Source organism: Thermobia domestica, chromosome 9, assembly GCF_964235325.1.
Source record: "Thermobia domestica chromosome 9, izTheDome1.hap1.1, whole genome shotgun sequence".
NCBI classification, from domain to species: domain Eukaryota; kingdom Metazoa; phylum Arthropoda; class Insecta; order Zygentoma; family Lepismatidae; genus Thermobia; species Thermobia domestica.
Genome location: NC_137462.1, coordinates 13,385,375 through 13,399,387, shown reverse-complemented (window position 1 = coordinate 13,399,387; position 14,013 = coordinate 13,385,375). Strand labels below are relative to the sequence as shown.

The 14,013-nt window shown below is 34.0% G+C and overlaps 1 pseudogene; it reads left to right on the top strand.

Moving 5' to 3' along the window:
• Nucleotides 1-14,013, top strand: part of LOC145694309 (uncharacterized) — a 17,383-nt pseudogene extending 3,370 nt beyond the window's left edge.

Genomic DNA, 14,013 nt, shown 5'->3' with positions numbered 1-14,013 from the left:
TAGATAGAATTTTGCAGTTAATTTCTTATTTAGATTTATCAAATAAATAAATGTTCAGAAACTGTCAGACTCTTCCTGCCCAAACTTAAATTTCACGAAACGATTAATGCCCTGGACAACAGACGCGTTTTCAGTGCGAGTGACCACCATTGTTCCTTCCTAGTGATGGGTAAATTTCCGAGAAAATATTTTTCAGGAATATTCCCTGGAAAGATTCCTAAAAATGGGAATATTCCGGGAATTTATGTATTACAAACAAAGAAATTGCATACTGTTGCTATATTATGATTTCAAAATTCGTTTTTATCACAGTATACTTATTACTGTTGTCTCCAGAGGATTCTTGAAAATGTATTTATATATTCTTAACGGTATTATATTATTTTATTATTCGGTCTATTTTATGCCATTTAGAGACTACGCATAAATTATGTTTATTTACAATATGTTTTATGCGAGTAAATATGTAGGAAATTTTTTATATACCTTTACACCGCTAAACAGTTTAAATTTATATGTAAGTGAATTTTCTAAACTTGACCCTACTACTAATGTATTTTAATCATATTAAATTTTTAAATTTTATAAACAAATTAGGTTGGTAACTGCCAGAAAACTTACGTTGTTTCTCAAAAAAAATTATAAGGTTGCCAGTGTGTGGGATGGCATATATACAGAGTGATGATTTGAGGTAAACTATGTTTTGTTATTCTGTTCTTAGTGTGTTCTATTAACTCTCTAATTCAAGAGGATAGGCTATTTCAAACAATATACAAGGTGTTATAAAACTTCGCCAACAAAGTTTGGTACATGGATACACACGTAAAAAGAAGCAAACAAATCCTAATTAACACAGGTCCGGTCTGGAAACACCGCTACTAATGAAACATCCTGAGAAGCAACCTTAATTTTGATATGAAAACATTACATTTTAAAAGTATATGGGCCTTATGCAGAGACGTTCTGACGTGTGATTAGTGCCATACTAAAGAGTTCGACTAACATAAGTTTGCTGCAGTAGTCAAGCCTTTAATATGACGCTAGTCTTACGTCAAAACGACTCTGCATAAGGCAGTATGTATTTAAGAATACAGAGATTTCTTTATTCAATATCTTTTTCTTTCTAAGAGAGCGAAATTCGAATCAAAGACAGCAGACAGACAGACATCTATTACTGACGGTGATTCGGGGTGTATTGATAGTACTTCACCTCTATCTCTACATAATTTCTAGATTGCTTTACAAACTAGCTCCTTTTCATAATTTATAAATTAGTACTTTGCTACTTTCTAGTGCAAATGGAAATGGAAATTAAAAAAAAAAATCATATTATTAATTAGTTGTATAAAGTACAGTCAACGAATTTCATTTTTTTCAAACCTCTAAATTATTTAAAACCTAGAAGTAAATGATAATAAATGAAAATAAACTAATTAGTCATATGGTTCTTATAATTTGGAAGATAAAGTAAAAAAAATGGAAATAAATTCCTTCTCGGAAATTTATATGCGAGGAAAAAGCTCGGGAATATTCCCATTTTTTTATTTTCCTTTCCACCGGGAATATTCCCACTGCCCATCACTATTCCTTCCAGGTGTACTTTCGAGGGGTTTGTGCCCCTGCCTCCCGGAGTTGGTCAAGCGTCCCCCCCACACACACAGCCAAGAAAAATTAAATAGATAGGGCCTTATGCAGAGTCGTTTTGACGTTATACTAAAGACTTGACTACTGCAGGAAACATATGTTAGTCAAACTCTTTAGTATGGCACTAATCACGCGTCAGAACGACGCTGCATAAGGTATCTAGTGTCAATATACCAAAATTGTTTAACAATACAGATCCCTCACATTTTGATTTTGCGTCCCCCTCAACGAACAAAATTTTGTAGAAGATCAGGAGTTTGATTTCCAACAACTTTACAAGTAAATTCCTCTTTAAGCAGTCATTACATTACGATCTGACTTAAGGTTAGGTGCTGAAAGCCAATCATTGAAACAATCAGAAAATTCGAGCGTCTATATATTCTGCGTATTCTAGATAGTTTGAGAGTACCCACGTTTGGCGTGGGAGACCCAGTTCGATTCCCGGCGGGTGTTCATCTGGGTCGGATTCCACGTTAATCAGTAGATCCACGTCTCATATAACCTCGCTGCTGAACAGGATGTTAAACTCAAAATCAATTCATCAACTCTAGCTAGTTTGAGGTTAACGTCTCATCGAGTATCAAGGCTATCTTAACGATACGTCAAACTGTATTTAGATCTCGCGATAGAAATAAATTAGTGAAATATTTGTAAAGTAACCAATAATAATACGTTCAACTATCAAAATATGTATATTTAATTTTAAAATAATTGAAAATTTAATTCCTAAGTTCACTGAGAAAAAAAAAAAAAAAAAAAACGTGTTTTGTGAGTTCCCAAGAGAATGTTGTGAGGAAATGCACTTCGTTCCGGGCAATCTTTATTTTTAAAAAAAAAAAAATTAGAAAAGTGAAGGAAGAAATAATTACAGAGATGCCCTATCAGAAATGTCGGCGAATAACAGTAATGATTTATAAACAAAAACTGCATCAAAAATATGAATTCATTCGCTAATTAGTGCAATTTGTTGCTCATCATATCTCGAACTTCTTTTGTTTCTAAAATCTGGTTCCAAGGTTACCTTTCCAGTCATTTTAACTTTAAAAAAAATCCTTAAACATGTTTATAATCTGTGATTATAGTGAAAAAAAATAAATAAAAACGCGATACCTGATTCCAACCAATAGTCGCTAAGGTCTTGAAGTTGGCAGTGAAAAAAAATGTCAGGTGCTGCATGCGAATCATAATTTGATTCGCGATTCTTTTTTCTTATTTTGTTGGTGATTGAGACATCCGGTCATGACTCAAGGTTAATTGGAGCGAACATTTTTACCACTTGAATGGGTGGGCTCCACATATTCTTTGCTTCAGGTGTATGCTGAATGAACACATTTCTTCTCACAGTCTGGCTTATTTGATTTATACCGTACACTTCAAAATCGATAGTGTCAACCTTACTCGATTTAATTATCCATATTTCAAATAGCCAGCATCGAAGTTAGTCCATTTACTAGTACACATTTAATATCTTCCGAGTAGAGTAGCAGTTGATTTATTGATCCACACTTAAAATAGGCACAGTAGACTTTAGTTGATTTAATAATTCCCACTTAAAATTGGCACAGTAGACTTTAATTGATTTAATGATTCCCACTTAAAATCGGCAGAGTAGAATTGTTTAATAATTCCCTATTAAAATAGATTGAGTAGACTTTAGTTGATTTATTGATTCACATTTAAAATCGGAAGAGTAGATTTTAGTTGATTTCATGATTCATACTTAGAATCGACATAGTAGATTTTATTTCATTTAACAATTCACACTTAAAATCGACAGAGTAGACTTTAATTGGTTTAATGATTCATACTTAAAATTGGCAGAGTAGACTTTAGTTGATTTATTGATTTAAACTTAAAATCGGCAGAGTAGATTGATTTAATGATTCATACTTAAAATCGGCACAGTAGTCTTCAATTGCTTTAATGATTGACACTTAAAATCCTCAGAATAGAATGATTTAACAATTCCCGCTTAAAATCGGCAGAGTAGACATTGGTTGATTGAATGATTCACACTTAAAATCGGCAGAGCAAACTTTGGTTTATTTAATAATTCACACTTAAAATCGGCAGAGTAGATTGATTTAACGATTCACATTTAAAATCGGCAGAGCAGACTTTAGTTGATTTAATGATTTACATTTAAAATCGGCAGAGTAGACTTTAGTTAATTTAACGATTCACACTTAAAATCGGCAGAGTAGACTTTAGTTGATTTAATGATTCTCACGTAAAATCAGCAGAGTAGACTTTACTTGATTTAATGATTCACATTAAAAGAAAATAATAATATGCATCATGCAGAGACAGAGAAAGCATGGAAAGAGATAAACAAGAGGAAAAAAGGGAAAGAAAAGAACAGAAGACATGGTAATAAATGAAAATTTAACCCTTAAGAATAAACAATCTGTTTCTTTCCTCCTTCTCTCTGTCTTGGACCGTTCTCTCTTTATGGGATAAATCTCTTTCAGTAACAATCGTGAACATCATTTACAATGCTTAATTCCTTAAGAAAAATAACTGTAAATTCAGGCTAGGAATTGAACCAAGAACCTTTAGATTGAGAGTCTCACACGCTACACACTTAGCAACACAAATCATAACAGGCGTGTTGTTAAAGATTGGCAATTAATCTGAACCCAAAGTTTTAGTACTGGGACGGATAAAGGGTTGAGTTAGGTTGATTTTGAGTGTAACGTCCCGTTCAGCAGCGAGGCTATATGAGACCAGTGTTTCTTTCAGACATAATGTTCCGGGGGGGCACTGCTGGTACTATTCTGTTTATTATTAGTGGCTGTGGTAGCTCAGTGTTAGAACGTTCACCTCTGGTGCTTGGGGTTTCGGGTTCGATGAACTTTGTGGTGGACAAACACCTTGTGCGTGGGTTTCCTCGGGGTTCTCCCGTTTTCTCCCACTTTCTTCATTCCACCATATCATTCGTTTCTCATCATCACCGTCTCCTTTAACCTAACCGGCATAACCGTGGGACGTACAACTTAAATATTTCATTTCATTTTCTGTTTATTATCATATTATAAACGTATTATTTTGGTCTTTTCCTGGGGGGCACTCTCAGAGCTCCGGGGAGAGGACAGTGCCCCCAAAAACATGTCGATAAGAAACACTGTATGAGACGTGGACCTACTGATTAACGTGGAGTCCGAACCACATGAGCTCCCGCCGGGAATCGAACCCGGGCCTCCCACGGGTAAAGGGTCCGCACCGACTTATCGGTTTTTATAATAATATTCAATTGCTACTTGGTATTTGAATCCTATTTAACATGAACATATAGCCATATTACCGTTTAATGCGAAAGATATTATTTTAAATAATATTTTAATTACCTAAGACACTACTTATATTTGAATTGAGTATATATTGTAATGTACTATTCATTGTAATTAGCAATGAATTCATATTTCTGCTGCAGTTTTTGTTTATAAATCATTACTATTACTGGCCGACATTTCTGCTAGGATTTCTCTCTAATTATTTCATCGTCTACCTTTTTATTATTTATTAAATAAAGAATGGCCGGAACTGAGTGCAAAATCCTGAAAACATTTGCTGGCAAACTGACAAAAGACTTTTTCTCACTAAACTTAGGAGTTAAGTTTTCCATTATTTTAAAATTATACACATTTTGGTAGTTGAACATATTTTATTATTATTATTATTATTATTATTATTATTATTATTATTATTATTATTATTATTATTATTATTATTATTATTATTATTATTATTTGTTACTACTGGCGCAAATCCCGGGGGCTGTGGGGGATATGTCCCCTCCAATATCGGAACTGGGGGACTGTCCCCCCAATAATCCGATTTGAAATGTGTTTTCTGGGGGAAAAAATGTGATGATTTGTGTCCGATTGTCACAAAGGAAAGTTAGATGAAATTGATGTACCCCAGAATAAGCCTCAAATCTACCCGCCTCCTAATGTTGAAGACGACACTGCTTCCTGATCATCCACAAGACTGTTTTCAACTTCACAAATATTTTGAGCATCGCTTAACAAAAAAAAAAAAAAAAGAAAAAAAAAGAAAAAAAAAAGAAAAGAAAAATGAAAAGAAAGAAAGAAAAGGAAAACGGTCTTACTTGTCCCCCCAATATTGAAGACTGATTTGAGCCGCTGTTTGTTACTTTACCAATCTTTCACTGATTCCTTTCTAACGGGAGGTCGATTAAATATTGTTTTTTGAGGTCTGATTAGGATAGCCTTGACACTAGATGAGACGTTAAGCTCAAAGAAACAAGCTAGAATAAAACAGAATGCCTAGACGTTCGAATTTTCTGATTGTTTTAACGATTGGTTAGAGTTTTATGCCATCTTTCAGCGCCTAATCTATGTAAGTCAGATCGTACTGTAATTGACTGCTTAAAGTGGGATTTACTTGTAAAGAGGTTGGTAATCAAACTCAAGATCACCATGAATTCTTTCAGAAAATTTTGACGGAGGAAAGGACGAAATCAAAATGTGAGTGGGGCTACACTGATACACTATTTTGGTATATTGACAATTGCTATTTAATTTTTCTGATCTGCAGGGGGCACTTGGTCAACTCCAAGGAAAGGGACCAAAAAGCCATTCGAAAGTATACCTGGAAGGAACACTGGGGATTATGCGTACAGAAAACACGTCTGTTGGCCACTTAGCATGAAAAGTCATCGATTGTTTCGAGGAACTTAAGTTTGGACGGGAAGAGTTCCAGTTTCTTTCTAAACACTTATTTATTTGATAAATCTAAATAAGAAATTAACTACAAAATTCTGCCTAACTATTCCCATTATCCTCCTGGTAATTTTTCACTATATTTTGTAAATGAATTTTGTTTTACAGATGAACTGTGAATTGACTTATATTAATTATTGTGTGTTCACTAAATTATTTGTAAATATTGTCATTCAACACTCACCTCGTGAATTTCACTGAATCATTGTGAATATGAACATTCATCTCTTTGATTTGTCTTAAATACGAGGTGCATTCAGAAAGTAAGTTTCCCACACGTCACATAGCTAGGAAACGGTATGTTGCGCCTAGCGACTGCGTGTACGTGAGAGAATAAGGTCCTAGCGTGGCACATGCACTAGCGGAACTTCCCTAGTGCTCTCAGTAGCTCGTGGCAGAGGTTGAAAATGAACGTTCCTATTCCAGCTCCCGCCGGGTGTGAAGTGCGAGAAGTGATAAAGTTTTTGAAATCACAGGGCATAGCACCAATCGAAATCCATTGTCAGATATGCCAGGTCCATGGGCCTAACGGCATGAGCAAGCAGTTCCTGCAGATTTTTCGCTCCTTATTGCATATCAAGGTCACGGAGTGCCTGTTGATCAACTAGTTTTGTGTTGAAGCAACTGACCCTAGAGTACAAAGCAAGGCGTACAGGGTCAGCATTGACATTTTTGCAACGATACAGCTGACAATGGATTTCAATCGGTGATATGCCCTGTACATTCAAAAACTTTATCACTGCTCGCACTTCACACGCGGCGGGAGCTGGAATAATAACGCCAATCTTCAATCATTGCCACGACGCTACTGAGAGAATTAGGGAAGTTCTGTTGGCGCATGCGCCATGTTAAGACCTTACTATCTCACGTACATGCAGCCGCTTCGCACAACATACGGTTTTCTAGCTATGGGACGCGTGGGAAACTTACTTTTTGGATGCGCCTCGTAATCTAACAACATTTATCTATTGGATTTACCTTAATTATTCTAATATCAATATTCGTCTAAGCTATTGACGAAAATTACTGAATAATTATTAAAATATTAACTAAATTATTGTAAATATCATTATTGATGTTTTAAAATTCACTTAATTGCTCTGAATATCAATGCTCATCTAGATATGGTTCAATTATTGTGAATATCAATGTCTTCGGCTTGTCTTAGTTAATTCGATATTTATTTATCTCTCGAATTTGATTAAATTATTATAAATATCAGTATTAACCTTTAAATATCGGCATTTTGCAAAAGCTTTAACACAAGTTTTATCTAAACTAAAATATTAACCAAAGGAGAGTCCAATATTATTTCTGTTTCGTGTCATTCAGTGCACCCGAAGATGAGATTAGATTTGAGTGTCAAATTATGTAAAAAGTATAAATTATTTCATGTTTAAAGACTTTCCAACATTTCCAACGTTAAAGACTTTCCCCCATTTTTTAAGAGTTAATTTCTTTAAATTGACGTAATAATTGAGAATATCAATGTTTATCTCCTACATATGATTGAATTATAGTGGCTATCAATATTCGTCTTAGATTTGTCTGAATTATTGTGAAATAACAAACAATATGAACATTTTGGAAAGTATGTCACTTAATCTTTACAAAATTAAGCTAGCTTTTAGCTAACTGTTGTTTTCAATATATGTCAAATGGACAGAGGTTCGAACCCGAATTTGTAGCTTGTAAGAGAAGACCTGAAAACGTATTAAATCATTTAATAGGATGCTATTTTCTAAAATTTTGATATTTATTTATGCTTTTCAAGTTTTTAATCAAAATCTCTCTCTATAGGTGTATAAAAAAGAAGTTCTGACTGACTGATCAACGCCCAGACAAAACTGCTTAAATTAAAAAATTGAAATTTTGACAGTGCATAGAATTTGTGACGTAAGGTGCCATTGAGGAAGAGATTTCGGAAATTCGACGAGAAAGGGGAAGATAGGTTTGACAATTACTATTAAAAAAAATGTCCGTATCTTAGAACCCGTTGAAGGTTAGAAACATTACATTTCGTATATGGATTTCCTATTTAAGATAGTTAGACACATGTTTCACCTGTTTTTTGACATTTTTTCTTGAAGGTAAGAAAAAGAGTAAGAAGAAAGTATAGTTAAAATTTTTATAACAGGAACCCCATATCTCGAAATCCTTTAAAGTTAGATACATGAAATTTGGTATTTACATTTTTGATTTAAAATAATTAAGTCCATGTTTCAGAGTTCTTGGGTATTTCCTCTATAAGGGAAGGAAAAAGGTGGGAAGAGAAAAAAGGATACGGATTGCAACTGTAGCTACAAGTAAGATAGCGATATCTGGAAATTCCTTAAGGCTAGAGACATGAAAATTGATAAGGCTTTTAATCTAAAGTAATTAAGGATGTGTGTCAGCGTTTCTTGATGTTTCTCTTAGGAAGGAAGAAAAAAGGCGTGAAAGGAAAACAGTGGAGGTTGCGAATTTGAAACTCAGTATATAAACTTATTCTAAACAAGTGAGCATATGTCGCAGCATTTCCGGAAATTCCGCTTTAAACAAGAGAACGGAGAATTTTTATTTTTTTCTAAATATATATGAAAAATGACATCGAGGTTGTTGGTTTCATTATGAGGGGAAATCAGGTGAACCATTTGAAATAAATTTTTGAACACAGCACTTAGGCCGACATGGATTATGGTCTAAATAAATAAATAAACATCATTGTTTTGAAGGGCATTTATTTCTAGTAGGTTAAGTTGAAGTATCTGTGATTAATGGTATAAACTGAGGATAAACTGATTAATGAGGATAAACTAATTGCCACAGCCAAGATTTAAAACCATATAATTTATTGTTTTGAAAAAAAGAATTGAAAAAGAGAACACCAATTAAAGGATGAATTTTTCTACATGTGGACTACTAAACAAAGTCAAATATTTTGGGAACAATCCTGTGACTATTTTTTTTTTAAATTCCATAATACATTATTACATGATATATGTTTATGGATGTCATTAAGGTTCCTACCAACATTCCTACAGCAACAGAAAATTATAGACCAATTTCATTAATTTCTACAATAGCTAAAGGTTTCGAACACATCCTTTATAGTAAAATTTTCAATCATGCTAAGCTAAGCCGTATATATCAATATATCATCATGTTTTTTTATCCCAGGACATCAACAGTTATTAACATTGCTACTTTTGTACAATATATATTCGATGCCCTCAATAACAATCATTCAGTTGATACAATTTATACAGATTTTTAAAAAGCTTTCGACAAATTGGATCACGATTTATTAATTATGAAGTTGTCTAGTTTCAAGTTTTCAGAACAATTATTTCTATTGATTTCATCTTACCTAAAAAACAGAAAAAAATATGTGATGCTCAATAATCAAAGATCTGGCTTATTTGATGTTTACTCAGGTGTGCCTCAAGGATCTAACTTAGGACCTTTATTTTTCTGTTATTTATAAATAATTTGCCGTCTGCTCCCAAGTAATCAAATTGTTTATTGTACGCCGACAATATGAAACTGTATAGACAAATAGGAAAGGCTAATGATATTTAGAAGCTACAAGATGATTTAAATAGTCGTTATCATTGGTCTTAAAAAGAAACTGCATCTTAATATCAATAAATGTATAGCAAACACATTTTTAAGAAAAAATAATTCCACTTATTTTAATTATAAGATCAGTAACTTAAGATTCCAAAAATAACAAGGGGTAAATGATTTGGGAATTCTCATCAAAAATAAGTTATCTTTTAATGTAAATGAAGAAAAAGTATGTGGTAATGAGGCATTGAACCTTTTAGGATTTGTAATAAGGAACATCAGAGATTTCCTCATCAAAAATATATTATCTTTCAATGTAAATGTATGAAAAGTATGTGGTAATGAGGCATTGAAGCTTTTAGGATTTGTAATAAGGAACATCAGAGATTTCCTCATCAAAAATATATTATCTTTCAATGTAAATGTATGAAAAGTATGTGGTAATGAGGCATTGAAGCTTTTAGGATTTGTAATAAGGAACATCAGAGATTTCCTCATCAAAAATATATTATCTTTCAATGTAAATGTATGAAAAGTATGTGGTAATGAGGCATTGAAGCTTTTAGGATTTGTAATAAGGAACATCAGAGATTTCCTCATCAAAAATATATTATCTTTCAATGTAAATGTATGAAAAGTATGTGGTAATGAGGCATTCAAGCTTTTAGGATTTGTAATAAGGAACATATCCATAATAATTTTTTGAGATAGTTGTATTATAAGATGTTTAATATTAATTCTTATGAAGCAAAGGTATCGTATCAAACTCTTCTGAGTATTTTTGGTTGTAGTTCATTGGCAAACTGGACACGAGCACTCACTACTAATTTTCCTTTACAAGTTAGTGAATGGAATTGCTGATAGGAATTGCTAATATTCTGAATGTCTAAGGCAATTGAATTTTAATACTAAATATGACAATAAGAAATCGATTACCTTTTACCTATTTGCAAGAGATCTAAAATTATGGTACATTTAAATTTTCTTATTATAAGAGTTTGTTCGATTTTATAACTAGCTGGTACAGGAATATATGAACGTAGATTTTGCTTGGCCTTATTCAGTTCATATGAAAACTCTTAAAAATAATTATTGATTGTAAGAGATTTTTAATTCCAACCTCACTATGATTGTGGTGTTTCGAATAAAAGAATATTTCAATCATAGTAAAATCATTTGTGCCTGATTTATGGCTTTTGTCTGAAATCTTATTTAAACATTTGTATTTTGGTTATTTGTATTCTGGTAATATTCTATTTGTTTTCTTTCATTTGTGTCATGAAGTGCTGGGTTTAAAGCCTATAAAAGGTTTTATTTGTATATTTACATATTTTATTGGTGGAATTACTACAGATATATCTTTCATTTGTGTTTCTCATGTTTGTACTATTAATTATATATTTATTTCTTGTTTTATTCGTAACTTTCCCTCTTTTGCTTTGTTATGTGTCTTAATACTTAAAAAACTTGAAATTATGTAAGACCGTTGTAAGTGGGAATGTTCTTTTCCTGTAATAGGTGACCAATAAAAAAATAAATAAATAAATAAACATCTAGTGTGTCAGAGAAGTTCTTGCCCAAGCTCAACGGAGAATGGATGTTTCTTGTCGCATATATGATGAGATTATTAAGAAAACCCCCCATGTTACTGGTAAATATTATTATCATGTTCATTATTGGATGTTGAGGTACAATCAAATTGTTAATATTATAAAAATATTTACTGGCTTAAGAGGCAATATGGTGGAGAAGAAGTTAAAGTTTAGTATTGAAAATGTAAGATTGGAACAGGATCTAATTATTGAGAACAACCTGATCAGATATATTGTCGATACAGGCACGTAGCCAAGGGGGGTCCGGGGGTACGGACCCCCCTTCGAGACCAGAAATGAAAAAAATAAGGAAAAATGAAAAAAGAAATGAGAAAAAGAAGGATCGCGTTAAAAAAATTTTAAAAATCAGGAATATTTTGGTTACTCTTTCTTATGAGGAGATTTGTATTACTTGAAATACATGGTGGCGAGGTGAGCGAGATATCCTGGAAAAGTCAGGGAATTTGAAATTTCTATTAAAGCTACGGAATTCTCAGAATTTCTAGAAGAGTTACGGAATTCTGAGAATTTCTGCTACTAGTCAGGGGGATTTCAAGGGAGATTTCAAGCTTTCGAAAGTATAGTACCGTTGTGTAACAACGTGGACATTTTTTATCATAAATTTTCGTCATCGCATCCTTGCAGTATCAAACATGTTATTCAGGGCCGGATTTAGCATTTTGGCGCCCCTAGGCCCAATAATTTTTTCCGCCCCCTAGTCTGGTTAAAGTTACTTTCCTAAAAACCTTTATTAAAAAATTATATCAGGCCTATATGTCAATTGCTTAAACACCACTCCACGATGCAAATAGTGTAACTTTACCAACAATTATTTGTTCCAATGAACTTCAAAATCAGAATGCTTTATTAGCCTGATTTTTTTTAATAAATTCAAAAAAATGTTAAATTATAGCTATTTATTTTGATTTCTAGATATTTTTTAATTTTTTTCTCTCGGCCGTGCGCCCCCTGGGAGCTTGCGCCCATAGGCCCGGGCCTACCGGGCCTATTGGGAAATCCGGCCCTGATGTTATTTCAAAAACAATTTTCTATTGCTCCTTTAACCTGTCATTGGAACAGACAGTAGTTGACGGAATAATAAAAACAAAAATTTATATGGAAAGAAAGTTATGTTAACATTTGATTCAACAGAGAAAGGAACGCAGATATTGTAAAATATTTTACAAGACATTATTGAGTAGTACTTTTTATAATAGTGAATATGTACTTTTTATAATAGTTCGGGTCATAATGAAAAAAAATGTTATATTTGAATGAACAGAGGAAGGATGTAAATATTGTAAAATCTTTTTCAGCATGTATTTTTTTATTATTATTATTTTACTCGAGATTTCTCATAGTTTGTTATTAAAATACTTACCAACATATCCTCATTTTATAGTCCTAACAAATCAATATATGTTGATAGTAAAGTAGTTTGGATTGATCGAGCTCCTGGGCATTCAGAATTTCATGTCCCCCCCCCCGTTACCAAATCCCGGCTAAACGAACCAATATATGTTCCAGTAAAATAGTTTAGAATGATCGAGCTCCTGTTGTGATGACCACAGTATTTCATGTCACAGACCCTCCCCCACCCCCCTTCACGAAATCCTAGCTACGTGCCTGGTTGATATCACTATCAGGTTTGAAGGAGACGATATGGATATACAGGGTCCGGTATGAAAGTAATGCACATGATTTTATTGTGACGCGACTATCCAAGGCAGCGCGGTAAAACCGATCGGGCAATATGGTGGGCGGTCTGGCTTCCCAATGCAGCCGGTCGCAAGTTTGCTCCCAGCAGTCTGAGCGGAAAGACGTTCCTCCGCGTGAAGTGATTTTTTTTCTTTTTTCGACTTTGTAACACGGCGCGATGGAGCGTTCGCTTGAACAGTGATACGCCATCAAGTTTTGCGTGAAGCTTGGAAAGAATGCAACCGAAACATTCCAGATGCTTCAAGAGGCCTTCAAGGACAACTACATTTCAAGGTCACAGTCCGGGAGGTGGCACAAGGCGTTCAAGGAGGGACGGGAGGAGGTCGCCGACGAACCCCGTTCTGGACGCCCAACAGTGGCCATATTGAGTTTGTACCGCAGGGAGAAACTGTGAACTCAGCCTTTTATTTGGAGGTGCTCAAGAGATTGAAACGCCGGGTTTCGCACGTCAGGGCTGACATCAAAGAAACGGTTAAGCTCCACCATGACAATGCCCCCAGTCACACGTCCTTCATCGTTACCAACTTTCTGGTCCGGAACAACACCCCATCCCCCATCCAACTTATAGTCCCGACTTAGCTCCATGCGACTTTTCCCCGACTGAAAAAAGAGCTTAAAGGAAAGCATTGAGAGACCGTGGAAAACATCCAAAAACATGTTACAACGTTCCTGAGAGACATTCCCGTCGAGAACTTTCAAGGTGCTTTCCAGGCGTGGCAGACATGTCTCCGCAAATGTATTGTTGCAGAGGGAGAGTATTTTGA